Source organism: Sorex fumeus, unplaced genomic scaffold (genome assembly GCF_029834395.1).
Source record: "Sorex fumeus unplaced genomic scaffold, SorFum_2.1 ptg000070l, whole genome shotgun sequence".
NCBI classification, from domain to species: domain Eukaryota; kingdom Metazoa; phylum Chordata; class Mammalia; order Eulipotyphla; family Soricidae; genus Sorex; species Sorex fumeus.
In genome coordinates, this window is record NW_026606127.1 from 5,987,101 (window position 1) to 6,001,399 (window position 14,299).

The window sequence follows — 14,299 nt, forward strand, 5'->3', positions numbered from 1 at the left end:
ACTTTCTAATACTTATCCTGACCAAAAGCTCAACAGAGTGTGACACTTGCCAGGAAATGTCCACCCTTGCATTTTTCTCATGATACTTATTAGTACTTCACTCTTCTGTTTCTTCCCTCTTCTCATGCCAAATCTTTCCGTCTCCCTTGCAAGCTCCTCAAACATTATGTATCTATTCAACACTGATGCTCTTTGCCACTCACTCCTCTTGATTTCTTGTCCATGAACTGATTCTAAAACATAGCATAGCTGCAATTACAATATTCATGCCAAAGACAGTCATTGATGTATCTTTGGGTTTAGCATTCTTCAAGCTATTGGCACACAGGTGAGTAACATTATTTTCCTACAGAGAACACAAAAATAGTTATGCTGGGTTTTAAAGTTCTATCAGTAGTCTGAGTTACAAATTAAGGATATATATTTTTAATGTTTTTTTGAATATCTGTGAGATAGACCATTACAAATCTATTCATAATTTGCTTCCAGTCATACAACGATCCAACATCCATCCTTCCACTAGTGTACATTTCCCACCACCAATGTTCCTGGTTCCCTAAAGCCATCCCCCAACACCCTACCCCCACCACCAGCCTGTCTCTATGGCAGGATCTTTGATTCTTTCCCTCTGTCTCCTTTTTATTTTGTGCATCATGGGTCTCGTACATGTACTAAGAGGTCATCATGTTTGTTCAAGGAATTTAGTATTTTTTACAGGAAGCTAAGGCTGGAGTAGCTTTGAGGTATGGAAATGACTGCTGAGGCTTCCATAAGTACAGGGCAGTGGGGATGGGATGCCCATTGTGACCCAGAGAAAGCCTGGAGATTTCAGTCTCAAAACCCGCCTATCTGAATTTTCAGCTGTTATATTTCAGTGAGGGCCATCCTGAGAAGTTGGAAACCAGACGAGGGCATGGTGGCGATTTTCGATTGTGGGAGCAAGTGGCTACACTGGGTTCTGGTTGGGTGGGCACCCAACTAACCTTCCTCCCTCGATTTACCCTAGTGTGTTCATCCTTTTGCAGGTCCAAGGTTAACTGTGGCTTTTGATCTCTTTCAAGACTTGTTTATGGGTCTCTGAAACAAGACCAATCCATTAGCTTGTATAGCTGAGCCAGGTGTGGTTTGTGAACATGGCTCCCACATATCTTTAGGGAGTTTAATTTCTCGGGAAACAGTCCTGAGGTGTTGGGATCCAGCCAGAGGCACAGTGGCAATTTGAGTTTATCAGGAAGCATGAAGACACCATCAGACTGTTGATGCACTCACCTGAGGGTACAAGTTAACTTCCTGGAGGCATTGCACCACCAGACTAACAAAGATTCATTGAATTAATGAGCAAATAATGAATATTTTTAAAATGTGTCACTTTATTGCATTTTAGAAGGGTAACTTCTAACAAGGAAATAATCTTCAGGGTATAATCAAGATATACGATTTATTCTTAATATATTTAATAAAAGCTACACATTTTGGAAATTTATACAAAGAAATTTTTATAGTATCTGTCTTCATAATTTACTTGTAAATTACTAAGATGTCACTGTATACTCCACTGTTCTTAGCATAGAAATTTACAGACAGAAAGTGCTACGTAATAGTTCATTTTGGCACTTCTGTTCAAGGTGGTACTGGAAGTACTTGCAATAGAAATAAGGTAAGAAAAAGATATTAAGGGTTTTTATGTATGAAAGGTAGCAATAAGCTCTCACTATTCACAGCAGATATCATACTCTATTTAAAGAGTACTAGAACCTCTACCAAAAAACCTTCTAGAAACAATAGACTTTCATAGTAAAATTGCAGGTTATAAAACCAATACCCAAAAGTGTATGGCTTTTTTATATGCAACTTATGAGAGAGAAGAAAGTGAAATGAAAAAGCAATTCCATTCACAATCGTGCCTCAGAAAAATCAAGAACCTTGGAATCTGCTTAACTAAGGAGGTAAAGGACCTACACAACAGGAAATAACAAAGGACACGAGGAAATGGAAACATATCTCCTGCTTATGGAATGGGAGAATTAACATTGTCAAAATGGCAATACTCCCCAAAGCATTGTACAAATTCAATGTGATCCCTATAAAGATACCCATGACATTCTTCAAAGAACTTGATCAAGCACTCCTGAAATTCGAATGGAACAACAAACACCCACTAATAGCTAAAGCAATTCTTGGGGAAAAAACGATGGATGCCTCACCTTCCCCAACCTCAAACTCTACTATGAAGTGATAATAATGAGAACAGCATGGTACTGGAACAAAGGCAGAGCCGCAGACCATTGGAAATGGATTGAATATACTGACACACAACCACAAATATATAATCATCTAATCTTTGATAAGGGAGCAAGAAATGTGAAGTGGAGCAAGAGAGTCCTCTTTAACAAACGGTGCAAAAAAAAAAAAAACTGGACAGCTACATGCAAAAAAAAAAAAAAATGGCTCAGACCTCTACCTAACACCATGCACAAAAGTCAGATAAAAATGGGTCAAAGACCTCAAAATCAGACCAGAATCCCTCAGGTACATTGAAGACAAGGTAGGCAAATCCCTCCAGGACATTGAAGTTAAAGGTATCTTCAAAGATAACACTCCACTTGCAAAGCAACTGGAAACAGAGATAAACAAAGGGGACTATCTTAAATTAAGTAGCTTCTGTACTTCAAAAGAAACAGTGACCAGAAGGACAGACTCTGCCATGTAGGCAAGATACTAGCAGAAGCCTACCAGGTTCTCTGAGAGTGAGAACTGGACAATAAGAGTTGTTATCTTACCAAGAATATCCAGTCTCTGGATCTTGGCCATTGATGGGATTACATGGCTCCAGGGGCTGTTCTGGTTGTAACACTTAGCTACTAGAAGATGGGGGATCTGGATGGAGGGGGCCCAGTCTTGATCTGAGCAGCCTTGGAGATCACATCCCCCTGTCCCGCACACCTGGGTTCTGTTGAAGTACACGGGGCTTAGGTTTATCCAATTCCACCCATCACAGTGCTCCCGAGTCACTTCTGTTAGGGCGCAGATCGTGATCTCCCTTTAACGACAAAGAGACTCCAGAGACTGCAAACAGCAAGCAAGGTTTATTGTAAGACTGGCTAGCCAGGGTCAAGCCGCCTACACAGACACGCAGGTCAGTTAGGTGAGGCAAGACCCCGAACCTCTTCAAAGTCGATCTTATATAGGCCTTCACTGGCCGTTACAGCAAAGCCCGCGCATTTCATAGCCAATAGATTTGTAACAACATATGCTTTCCTAACCGATCCAATTAATGGTACATCACTTCTTAGCCTATAGTTTAAAGATCAGCATTTTGCGTCGGTGCTTAGGAACTGACAGGTTTTTAAGGCAGTCCTGGGTCTTGCAACATGGGTCTTATGAGAGACATCCGGTTATCTGGTCTGACCCCCACCCTTCGAGTACCTGTATCTGAATTCCTTGGTCAGGGGCAGAAAAACCAGTTATTTTGCAGTGCAGGCTCCTATAAAGCAGATCTGAAAAAGCTTATCTAGACCTGTTCCTTGAAAAACAAGTTATTTTGCAATGCAGGTTCCTATTAAGCTAAGCTAAATTAATTCTGGTGGTGGTCCATTTTGGGCCTGACCCTTACATTCCTCCCTTTCTCCACTTCATACTGAGGAATCTTCCTCAGCAAGCTGTAAAATCTGATACTGTTGTTTTAGTACCAGTAGCTGGACAGTGTTATTTTGGTGCCTAACAAAGTTCACAAAGCAGTTGAGAACCCAGGGATCAACAGTCACCACGAGTACGGGGATGACAACCAGTCTGCGTGGAAGCAGGATGGCGGCGGCCTGAGTGGGCCAGCTGGGCGTCTGGGTCACCACAAAGCCATCTCTTCGGAAGTGTTGACGGCGTTGTTGGACAGCAGCTTTGGGCCACTCTGCTGGGGGACTGTGGGTGCACAGCTCCTGCCAGGCCCAGCCGACCATGACCTGCAGACTGGCCCCACTCGGCAGCCCGCTTGCTTGCTGCCTCTGGCTCCTGGAGCTCGGGCTGTTGATGTGCACCTTTGCACAGCCTGCCAACCACTCTTCTGCTCAGGACCGAGCCAGCAGAGATGAGCATGAGACCCTGCCCCCCAACCACCTCTCCGGGGTGAAGCTCGAGCTGGACGGGCACTTCAACCAGGACTACCATCAGAAGGTGTTCCTGGGGATGGACACGGAAGCATTTGAGGGGGACACTGAGCCATGCTGGAGCAGCGGGAGCTGATGGTCATCTTCTCCAAGGTGGACGCTGACACTGACAGGAGGGTAGCTAGCCAAGGAGACTGGTTAAACCAGGACTTGTGCCAGCTTTCCTGGGCCTCCCTTTCTCTTCGGCGCTGCTCAAGGCCCTCCCCGAGCTTGGCCGTGGAGTCTCAGACCACCCCTGTGTAATCAGTATAGAGAAGCAGCATTTTGCTCCCAACACCACACATAAATCCCCATTCTTCATTGCCTTGGGAGGGGGCCTTCCCTGTCTACCTGCCTACATCCTATTGCCCCCCCTAGAGATTCCACCACCTTGAATCTTTAAGGGAGAATGGCAGAAGGTCCATCTTCTGGAGCTGCTTCATGCTGACAATGGGGTGCTGGCCCTGCCTACACAAGGGGTGAAATCTCATGCTACCTCAGCTTTTTAGTGGCCCTCAGCAATGAATTGGTTGGGTTCCTGAAGTTATCTGAAAGAAAAGATCAGTTTGATTAGACTGAGGGATATCACTTTGAAATGGTTAGACCCTGGAGGAGTAGAAGTTCCTTTCTGACCCAGTAAGGACAGAGTTCTCTACCCACAGGTTTGGCTGATAGAAAAATGACTTCCTGTGTCCAGATTTTTCTACTGGACACAGAAACACCAAGCCATTCTCTGGCTTTCTCAGTGCAGACTGGAAAAGCTTCTGCCCATACACTGAAGCTATCAATAAGAACCAACAGATATTTATACCTTGAACATATGAGCATTTGATCATTTGCATAAAGTCAAGCTGCAATCCTCCTCTAAGTTCCTTGATGCTGAACAGGTGTTAGGAGAGGAGAATCAAGATTTCCACTAGGTTCATTAATGGCACAAAAAGCACAGTTCTGAGTTACTTCTACCTTACTTGCTACTGAGTCCCTTTAATAATATTCCACTGCATTGGTCCAGGAGTTAGAAACTTTCCTTGTTGGTAAATCATCCATCATCTTCCTTTTGGAAACCTCCAATGTCCATCGTTCCTCTTCTGCAGAGCATTTTGGCTTAGAGGAAACATTCTCTGGTGTTAATCCCATGATGCAACAAAAATAAAGAGCTGTTAACATCCTTGTTCTCTCCACATGACTGTTCACAGAAAATGAGATGCAATACAGAAAGTATAGAAAGAAAATTCACAGTATTTTAGAACTAGATATTAATCCATTCTAATTTAACCATTTTAGATGCCCTTTCTTGACACTTTGGCCAATTCACAAACTGGGGGAAAGCAATTCTGCACTTTGAGATGAGCTTCGCCCTAGTAAGGCTCTGGCTTCCAATGCTCTGATCAGACAAGTGACAGCATGTATAACATTGAATTCCTTTATAGAATAGGCTGTTTTCCTACAGAGAGTAAACCAAGTTTTATCTAAATTTCCCCAAAGGGGGTAACTTTTTGATCAAGATTAGGATACATTTATTCAATCACCTCTGTAGAATTAGAATCTGATTCTTACAAAAAGCGTGTTACTGAAACATGGTTTTCTCTCCACCTTCATTTTAAAACTTTGCAAGATAGCTTAACAAATCTGGCTTGTTCCTTTGCATAAACACAGTAAGATTAGAGAACTCTCCATTTGGGATACCCCATTATTTACTGAGAAGTCCTGGGGATCGGCTAAAGACAGGAGACACACCAAAAGTGGCATTAATCTTATCTGGCACATCAGAGCTACCCAGGCCTGGCCAGAAGATGTCCTGCGATGAACTGGATGTATGGCCTCGAACCTTCAGGTTGAGCTAGATGTGGCTTTGGTCCTCGTTTTCCACAGAGATGTCCTGGCAGAAAGGAATCCATCCCATCCCCTCTTCAGGGCTGGGAGAAATCCTGATTTCCAGGTTTTTCCTTGCCGCTGAGAGTAGGCCCAGACTGAGTTAGTCATTGCAGAGTCCTAGATTCCTCATTCTCCATAGCAGTGATGATTTCCACTTCTTTCCTCGAGCCGGCCTGCCTCTAGGGTCTCCCTGAGGTTTGTAGGGTACTTGAAACAGTACCCGTTAAATCCCTACTCCTGTCATTTAGACAGATCCCCTGACTGTTTCCCTGAAAGAGGGCTTTGGGGTCCCATGGCTGGTTTTTCCTGTCTGCATGAGGGATAGACCCTATTACAGAGAGGAAAGACTTATCTGTATTTATGCAAACCAACGTAGTGCCATAAAGCATCAAAAACATCTGAAGGTACAAAAGAAGAGAAAAGCAAGCTTTTCACCTTACTCACAGTGAGGTGTAATACACCCATTTGCTGTGGGTCCTAGTCAAAATAAGCTTAAATCTGTAGCGATAAAGGGTACAATTTAGCAGCATTTTTAAACCTTGACTAACCATTTAAACCTTGACTTCCCATTTTCTAAGAGCACTGTACCAGGAGTCTGGACAATCTGTCCAATATCTTTTCAATAAGAGTTTACCAAACAGGCACCAGAACAATTCTGCAGGTGTAATTTAAAGTTTCTTATAACAATACAATTTGATCAGTTCCTTTTCTTAAAACACAACCTCAAACCCTCTGCACATTCCTTAACATTCATTCTGTCCTGTAACTTTCCTTCATCTCATTTCAAAACCATTTTCACTTTAACAGGATCCCTTTCTTTTTTCCCACTGACAATATCTCCATCCGTTATCTTTCTGACTTATGACATACATCTATAGTAGTACAATGTACAATGTGATCTCCCAAATTTAGACACAAGTTACCAACCATCTCACTTAACATGACAAAGCTGTACTCTGCATTGCTATTTCAGAAGCATTAGATCAGTTCTATAGATATTCAAAAAGCCTTTAAAATGCTCACAATTAAAGCTCTTACAAGGTATGTCCACTGGGCAAAAGATCACTTTACATTAGAAATTAACCAGGAGACATCTTAAAATTCTGATTTACAGGAAAACACAAATACAAAAAGATTAAAACACTCATAGATTATCATGAAACAGAAAGCATTTCACACTTAGGTACAAATTTCTCAGGTCAGGACTAGGTTGATATCTGGAGACAAAGCTTGGCATGAAATAAAATTATCAAAATAATAGCATGCACTTTTAAGCAATAGACAGGCTGATTAACAACATAGTTAGTAAAATTTCCCACATTTTCCATGCAATTCTCCATTCTCAGAAACTATTACAGAAGGCTGACATCTGAAGTGAACCCATTTTATAACTCTTAGTAGTTCTAGAAATTTTAGTTACCAAGAGTCTCAGAGATCATAGAGAGCACTGGTAGGACAAACTTTGCAATCAATTTTATAACTCTAGAAACTCAAGTTTAAACTAAACCATTACTTTTTGACCCTGTTTTCATGTGTCATAGTTATTTTAACTCCTTCTAGGTCAAATATTCTAACCCAATGCAGATACAAATATGTACATTAACATAACAGCATAAGACCTATAAACAATCAATTTTTATAAAACATGATAAAACTTTGTTTGGCTTAATTTCAATAGTTCTTGTACCTTAATTATTTAAAATCATGAGCTCTCTATACCAGACATTTTTAACAATTCCACAAAAATACAAACATGCTTTCAGACACAGAAAAAGCCCTTTGGATTTTTTTTTTTTTTACCAAACTTTGATATCAGCATAAGAAAATATTTGAATTGCTGTGTGAGCACAAAAAGGATGGCAACAATCTATCTTTCCCACCGCCCGCGTTCGGTAGTTTCCCCTACTCCAGGGAGGTAGATGGAGATGGGCAAGAAAAGGAAGGAAATCTTATGGCCAGGCTGCTTGATCATAGTTGCAGTTTATTCCAATCCTCTCTCCATTCACTCCCGTATCTCTCCTGCCTCTCCTAGCTGCCCATTCTTACAGTCTCATTATATCCCATAAAAGGAACTCAGGTTCTCTTAAGCATGTTTTCCCCTGTTCTCTCAGACCTAGTAGAGAGCCCCAAAATCTCATGGTACTTCTAAAGGGGCAAAAAGGAGAAAGAACATTGAGGCAGCAAAACATACATTGCTTCTTTACATCTGCAGGCCAGTAACAAAGACTAGCCTGGCTAGAGCTGGGAATCTACATCCCAAAGATCAGGCCTGGCTAGAACCTGAGATCTGCTCTGTGAGATAAGGGAAGCTGCCTCTTGCAGTATACTGAAATTATTTACTGAAGGCAGTTTGAAAGGGAAAAATGTTTAACCTCACCCAAACTAGTCAGGACATTCTTCTAGGACAGATTCTTACTTAACAGATCGACTCACAATTTACAATACAAGTTCAGTGTCCTGGAAGGATCTGATCTTACAAAATAACAGATTCTGACTAGGGTGAAATCTGATTATCTGGTTGGGGAGGAGAGCATAGAGAAGTGGTTACAGAAAAACAAAGGAATGGAAGTGACTCAGGAGCACTGTGATGGGTGTAACATGATAAACCTTAGCTCCTTCTGTCAAGGAGGAATGGACAAGTCCAGTTGTTATCCTATAAATTGCCACGGTTTAGGAAAACAAGGAAACTTAATTTTAATGGCTTCTGTACCTCTGTAGTTTGTAAAAGCGGCCTAATTTTTTATTAAAGTTAGCTGAGGCTTATAAGATAAGGTCTTGCTTTCTCTGAACTCTTATTTCACTTAAGTTTCAGGCTCTAGTTCCATAGCTCTTCTAGATAGTACAAGATTCTTAAGTTCAAAAGGATTTCAACTGTTAATCACATAATCATTAATGTTCTCCTACCAAGAAATTTAGATTGAGAATTCTACTCTCTCTGTTGGCTTAACCTTCTGATAAGGATTCTTCTTTTAACCCTTGTCTGACAGGTTCCAAAAACAACTGCATTTTTTAAGTCACTGGGTTGCATATCACTAACTTCTCAAGAATTTCTACTGCTGATTTCAGCCTGGTCCCAACACTCGAGTGTTCCACATAGAGAGACAGATAGACAGACACAGACAGACTGACAGACAGACAAGACAATGAACTGACTAAAACACCACACATACATGTGCACACATCTGTAGTTGATCGATCAATCTGACCCTTCAAAAAATGGCAGGGAGAAACTGATGGACTGAGAAAGGAAGGGACTGTCCCCAGGGCGAAGAAACCTTATTGCTGATTGGGAACTCTGCTCCCCATTTCCCAGCCTGACTAGCCAGTCTCCCGCTTGTTAAAAATGGGTCAAGAAAGCGCTTTTGTTGATATAAGCCGGCAAAATAAACTATGACAAAGATGTTACCATATTTTGGCCAAGGCTAGTTCTGAGGCAGGGAGCTAGTATCATGATCTTGCATTTTCCTGCCTCCTCTGCTTTGATAATCCTATTTCTTTTGTTACCTACAAAGATCTGACTGCAGAATGATCTGGTAATGCAAACTGCCATTCACTGTATATCCTTCCCAATATTCTAACTTACACTCAGGCCACGTGGTGTTACAGAGGTCAACAAGATACTCCTTATCTAAACCATCTACTTGGAAGCTCTTCCGGTGTTTTAACGAGCAACCCAAAGGAGAATATTTAGGTACTGATGTAGAATTTCCCATATCTCCTAAGTGTCAGCAATAACCTATGAAAGGGAGGGAAAAGAAAAATCTAGGGTAGGATAATTCCTTAGCAAGCTCTCCTCCTAATAGTTTCTAGTGTTGTGGTTCTAGAGAGAGCACGGACACGACCACAACTGCATGCCAGCCCATCAGAAAAATCTCTCTTTAAAGGATGTCTCCTTTAGAGATTTCTGAGTCACCCTAGGAATCCCTGGGTCCTGCCTCCCGAGCGTCCACACAACCATAGCTTGCACATGTGGACCCATACCTAGAGTGCCATGGGTTTCCAAGAAGCCTATTAAGGGGAGAAGAGAAAAAGTTCTGCCTTTCTTAGCTTGCCACATATTCCAATGTTCCCTGCTGAAGCTTTCTTCCACAAACTTCTTGCCTGTCTTTTTACCTCTTTTTTTTCTTTTCTCTGCTTCACTTTGCCTAGGGCTAAACCTGCTGACTGCCTCCATTAGCATTTGAATTGACCTCTAGCTGATTCTGCTGGTTAGAATGCTTGGGGAAAGGGATTTCTACCTAGAAATTGATCTGCCTTAGTTTCCCAGGATCTTCTCACTAGTGGGCTCTCCTCCCATTCCTCCCATAGTGGACGGTGACACGAGACAGACAAAGGAGGGGTGCCTCTTTGCAGAGACCATTCAGATGCTTGCCTGGCCGGAGCAGAACTTAGCCTTAGTGGTTCAGCATTGTGACTTGCGACTGGCAACTATGCCAGTGCCACCATTGACCTTATGTTCTGCATGGAATCTCAGGCAGCCCACTCGAGCTCCGTGACTTTAGAGGGACTTTAAGAGTGCCAGGTCGTGGAGCTACAAAATCACGCCCGACAGGAGGACCTATCAGGGTGCTCAGACACACACACATTCACACAGAGGTTATCACATTCCTCCCCCAGTCCCCCTAGAGATTTCCAAGGGAGCATACCTTCACAGCAGATCTTCCACAGATTGCCTCCTTTATCCGAGCCACAAGGTTTGGAGAGAAGGAACCTCCTGGGGGCCAATCCACACCAAAGGAAGGCCATTCTGATGAACAATAATTGGCAAACTTACCTTTCTTGATCATCAAGCCCAGATTCTGAGCTTTCCTGTGGATCTCAGAGAAGTGATCAAGAATTAAAGCTTTGGGGGTCGATTGATTCTGACCCATATTAAACAATCTCAATAAACAGAACTAAGAGAAGGATAATAAGACAAATACACACACTAAGGACACACGCACAGATCACACTCCTGCACTCGCTCGGACCGGTCCACTCTCTCACACCGGTGCGCACCACACTCACCAGTCACCCTGGGACTCCCGAATATGCCCAAAGGGCGTGCACGTGATTTTCACCTCCAGAGGGTTTAGTTCTTCCAGGTCTTCTCCCGGCGCCGGATTTTCCAGAACAGATGAGACCTCCAGAACAGATGAGGGCTAGAGGAAACCCTATGTCCCCCCAAGTCCTCCCAGTCAGGGTTGGCCACTTCCCTGCCGCGGTCCTGAACAGATGAGGCCTCCAGAACAGACGAGGACCCAAGGAAACCCTATGTCCCCCAAGTCCTCACAGTCAGGGTTAGCTACTTCCCTGCCGCGGTCCAGAAGGGGACACTGTCCCCCCAAAGAACAGATGGAATATTCCCCAGAATTTTTTTTTAAGGCCTTTTCAAAACCCGCTCTCTGGGCCCGTTTGCCCTATAAAGCAGATCTGAAAAAGCTTATCTAGACCTGTTCCTTGAAAAACAAGTTATTTTGCAATGCAGGTTCCTATTAAGCTAAGCTAAATTAATTCTGGTGGTGGTCCATTTTGGGCCTGTCCCTTACAACTTCCATTACTTTGTCTGTCTGTAATCACTTCTATGCTCTCTGCCCCAACCAATTTGTAAGGTCTCATCCTTCTTAGACACTGAAGCTGTACTGTAAGTTATTGCCTTCCTCCTCTCCTTATGTCTTTTGAGCAGTTTACCTTAATGCAATGTCCTTTTGTATAGATACAGGAAGACAATTAATTAATATGCTTTGTAAGTTAGGAATTGATTGGCTTTGAATATTATTCACTCCTGGGCTTCTGCCCTCTCAACTTAAGCCTCAGTTGCCCTCACTTCCTAGCACCCCAAGGGCAGAGTCCCAACGTGGGCCTGGATGGAACCAGGGCAAGCTGGTAAGTTATGTGCTAACCTGGCATTGCGATGGGCCAGGCCAAGGTGCCACGATTCTTAACTATAAGTTAAGAGGTTGATCATAGGCAAATGATGTCATGATCCAAAAGTAACGACAACACTAGGGCCCTGCTTCTAGGAATAGGAAAGATATCTTGCCTGAGCACTGCAGTCTGAGATCGAGATAGCCCTAGGAGAGCAATTCTACAAGCTCAAAGTATTTCTTACTGTGTCCATACAAAATGATTAATATTATATATGCTTATATGTTGGTTGGACAAGGAGAGGAGAAAGACCTCCTATAAGCTGTTTTCCTGTGTGTCCTGACTAGCTTGGATGAAACTGCTTTCTCCCCTTCAAACTGCCTTCAGTAAATGATTTCAGTATACTGAGACAGTTTTCCTTTTCTTTCAGAAACCTAGCTGGTCTTAGATCTGCAGATATCAGGTGCTAGCCAGGACTGATCTTTGGGATGTAGATTCCCAGCTCTAGCCAGGCTGGTCTTTGGGATGCAAATCAAGGTGGTTGCAGCTTGTGAAAGTGCTTGTGGAAGGTTTCAGTTTGGCTTTGTATCTTCTTTCCTGAGGCCAGTATTACTACTGGCCTGCTGATGTAAGGAAACAATGTGGATGTAAAGAAACAATATAGGGTTTGCTGCCTCAATGTTCTTTCTGTAACTCCTTTTCATGACATCACTGTAATGCCCCTTTTAGAGGTTCTATGATCTATATAAGGGGATCATCCTGGATCTCAGTGCCCGCACGTGCTTGAGGATTCCTGAGGACTCTATGACATACATCTCTTCCATGTAATAACCTGCTGCTCCACGACCAACCAGCCTGACTCCCGTTTCCTTCCATCTACTGACCATCGCCATCGACCTCCATGGAGTGGGGAAATGGCCTGACCGCCAGCCTTTTATTTTTTGTGTGTTTACACAGGTTCTGCTTCTACTTCCTTCATGCATGAGTCTCCTTCAAGCTTGGGCAGAGTGGTCTTAAGCATACCTATGGCTGGTTGCAGAGGTCTTCAGCTGTCGGGGCTCTACTCAGGGCAGTGAGGGAAATTCACCCCTCCCCCTCCAAGGGGCCCAGGTGAGGAAAGCCAGGTGCGGGGTCAGGAGACTGTCGTTTTAGACATATTTGGAATTAATTTTAGATCAAAAAGTACTTATGTGCTTAGTAATAAATTACTATACACTTTTCAATCACCTCAGAGACCCCACTCTGCTTAGAGAACTAGATTTTTAAATACAGGGCTGTTTTGCCTGTGTGTCATGACTGAGAATCACTCTCAGTAGATATGAAACTCACTATACACAAAGATGCACACAGGCTACTTTGAGTCATCTGTGTTGTTAATGTGTGTTGGCCATTAAACTTCACTGAGACCCCTTAATCTGTCCTTTACAGGAGCCTCATGAGTCTCACCTTCCATTCAAGTTGTACTTGTAATAAGGTGGAATGAAATCATCAATATTCTCCTCACCTCTTCCTTCAGGAGAAAAATCCTACTTACATTCAAGGTGGTCGAATTGCAGACAACACCATCCACCTTTTCCTGGAGATGTACACGGGACTGAGGTGAGAACAGCAAAAGGCTCTAGTTTAATGGTCTTAATGAAGGTTTCAGGGAAGGGCATTAAACAAGACTCATATACCATCTTCCAAAAGAATTATTTTGTAAAACTGATGCCTTGGGTATGGTAAAAGATAATATGGTAAAAACCATACTTTTTTTTCTAGGACATTAAAGTTCTAAATCTATCTATTCAAGCTGCTTTGAAATATATTCCTTGATTTGGAATCACTGTCTGCCATAGGATTGAGTAAGGACAACACTCAAAGTAATAAGAAGAGAAAAATATGGAAAAATTAACTCATACTATGTTTGGTAACATATATACTAAAATTGAAACGATACAGAGATTAGCATGGTCCTTGCACAGATATGACATGCAAACTTGTAAAGTGATCCATGTTTTTGTTGCAAGAATAATTAACAGGGCGACTTTAAGCTAAGACAATGCACACAAGTACAAAAATTCTACATAAAGATAGCACAAATCCCCATCACAACAATCTCCTCAATGTCAATGGACTAAATGTGCCAATTCAGAGGCACAGAATGGGAAGATGAATTATAAAACTGAACCCAACATTCTGCTCCCTGAAGAAACACTTATGAACAATCAAAGCAACCATGGGCTCAAAGTCAAAGGCTGGAAAACAATTCTTCAAGAAAGAAACGAACACGTCCACAAAGCTGGAGTGGATATACTAGTATCAGACCATATGGACTTCAGGCTATAGGTTATAAGAGACAGTGAAGGTCATTTCTTCATGATCATGGGATCTGTACATCAGAAAGAACTCACCCTCCTCACTGTAGGTGATCCTAATGACAGACCAGCAAAATACTT

General features: G+C 42.5%; 1 pseudogene; it reads left to right on the forward strand.

Moving 5' to 3' along the window:
* Positions 1-13,763: 13,763 nt before the first annotated feature.
* LOC130037203 (uncharacterized) lies at positions 13,764-13,862 on the forward strand (annotated as a pseudogene).
* The last annotated feature ends 437 nt before the right edge of the window (positions 13,863-14,299 follow it).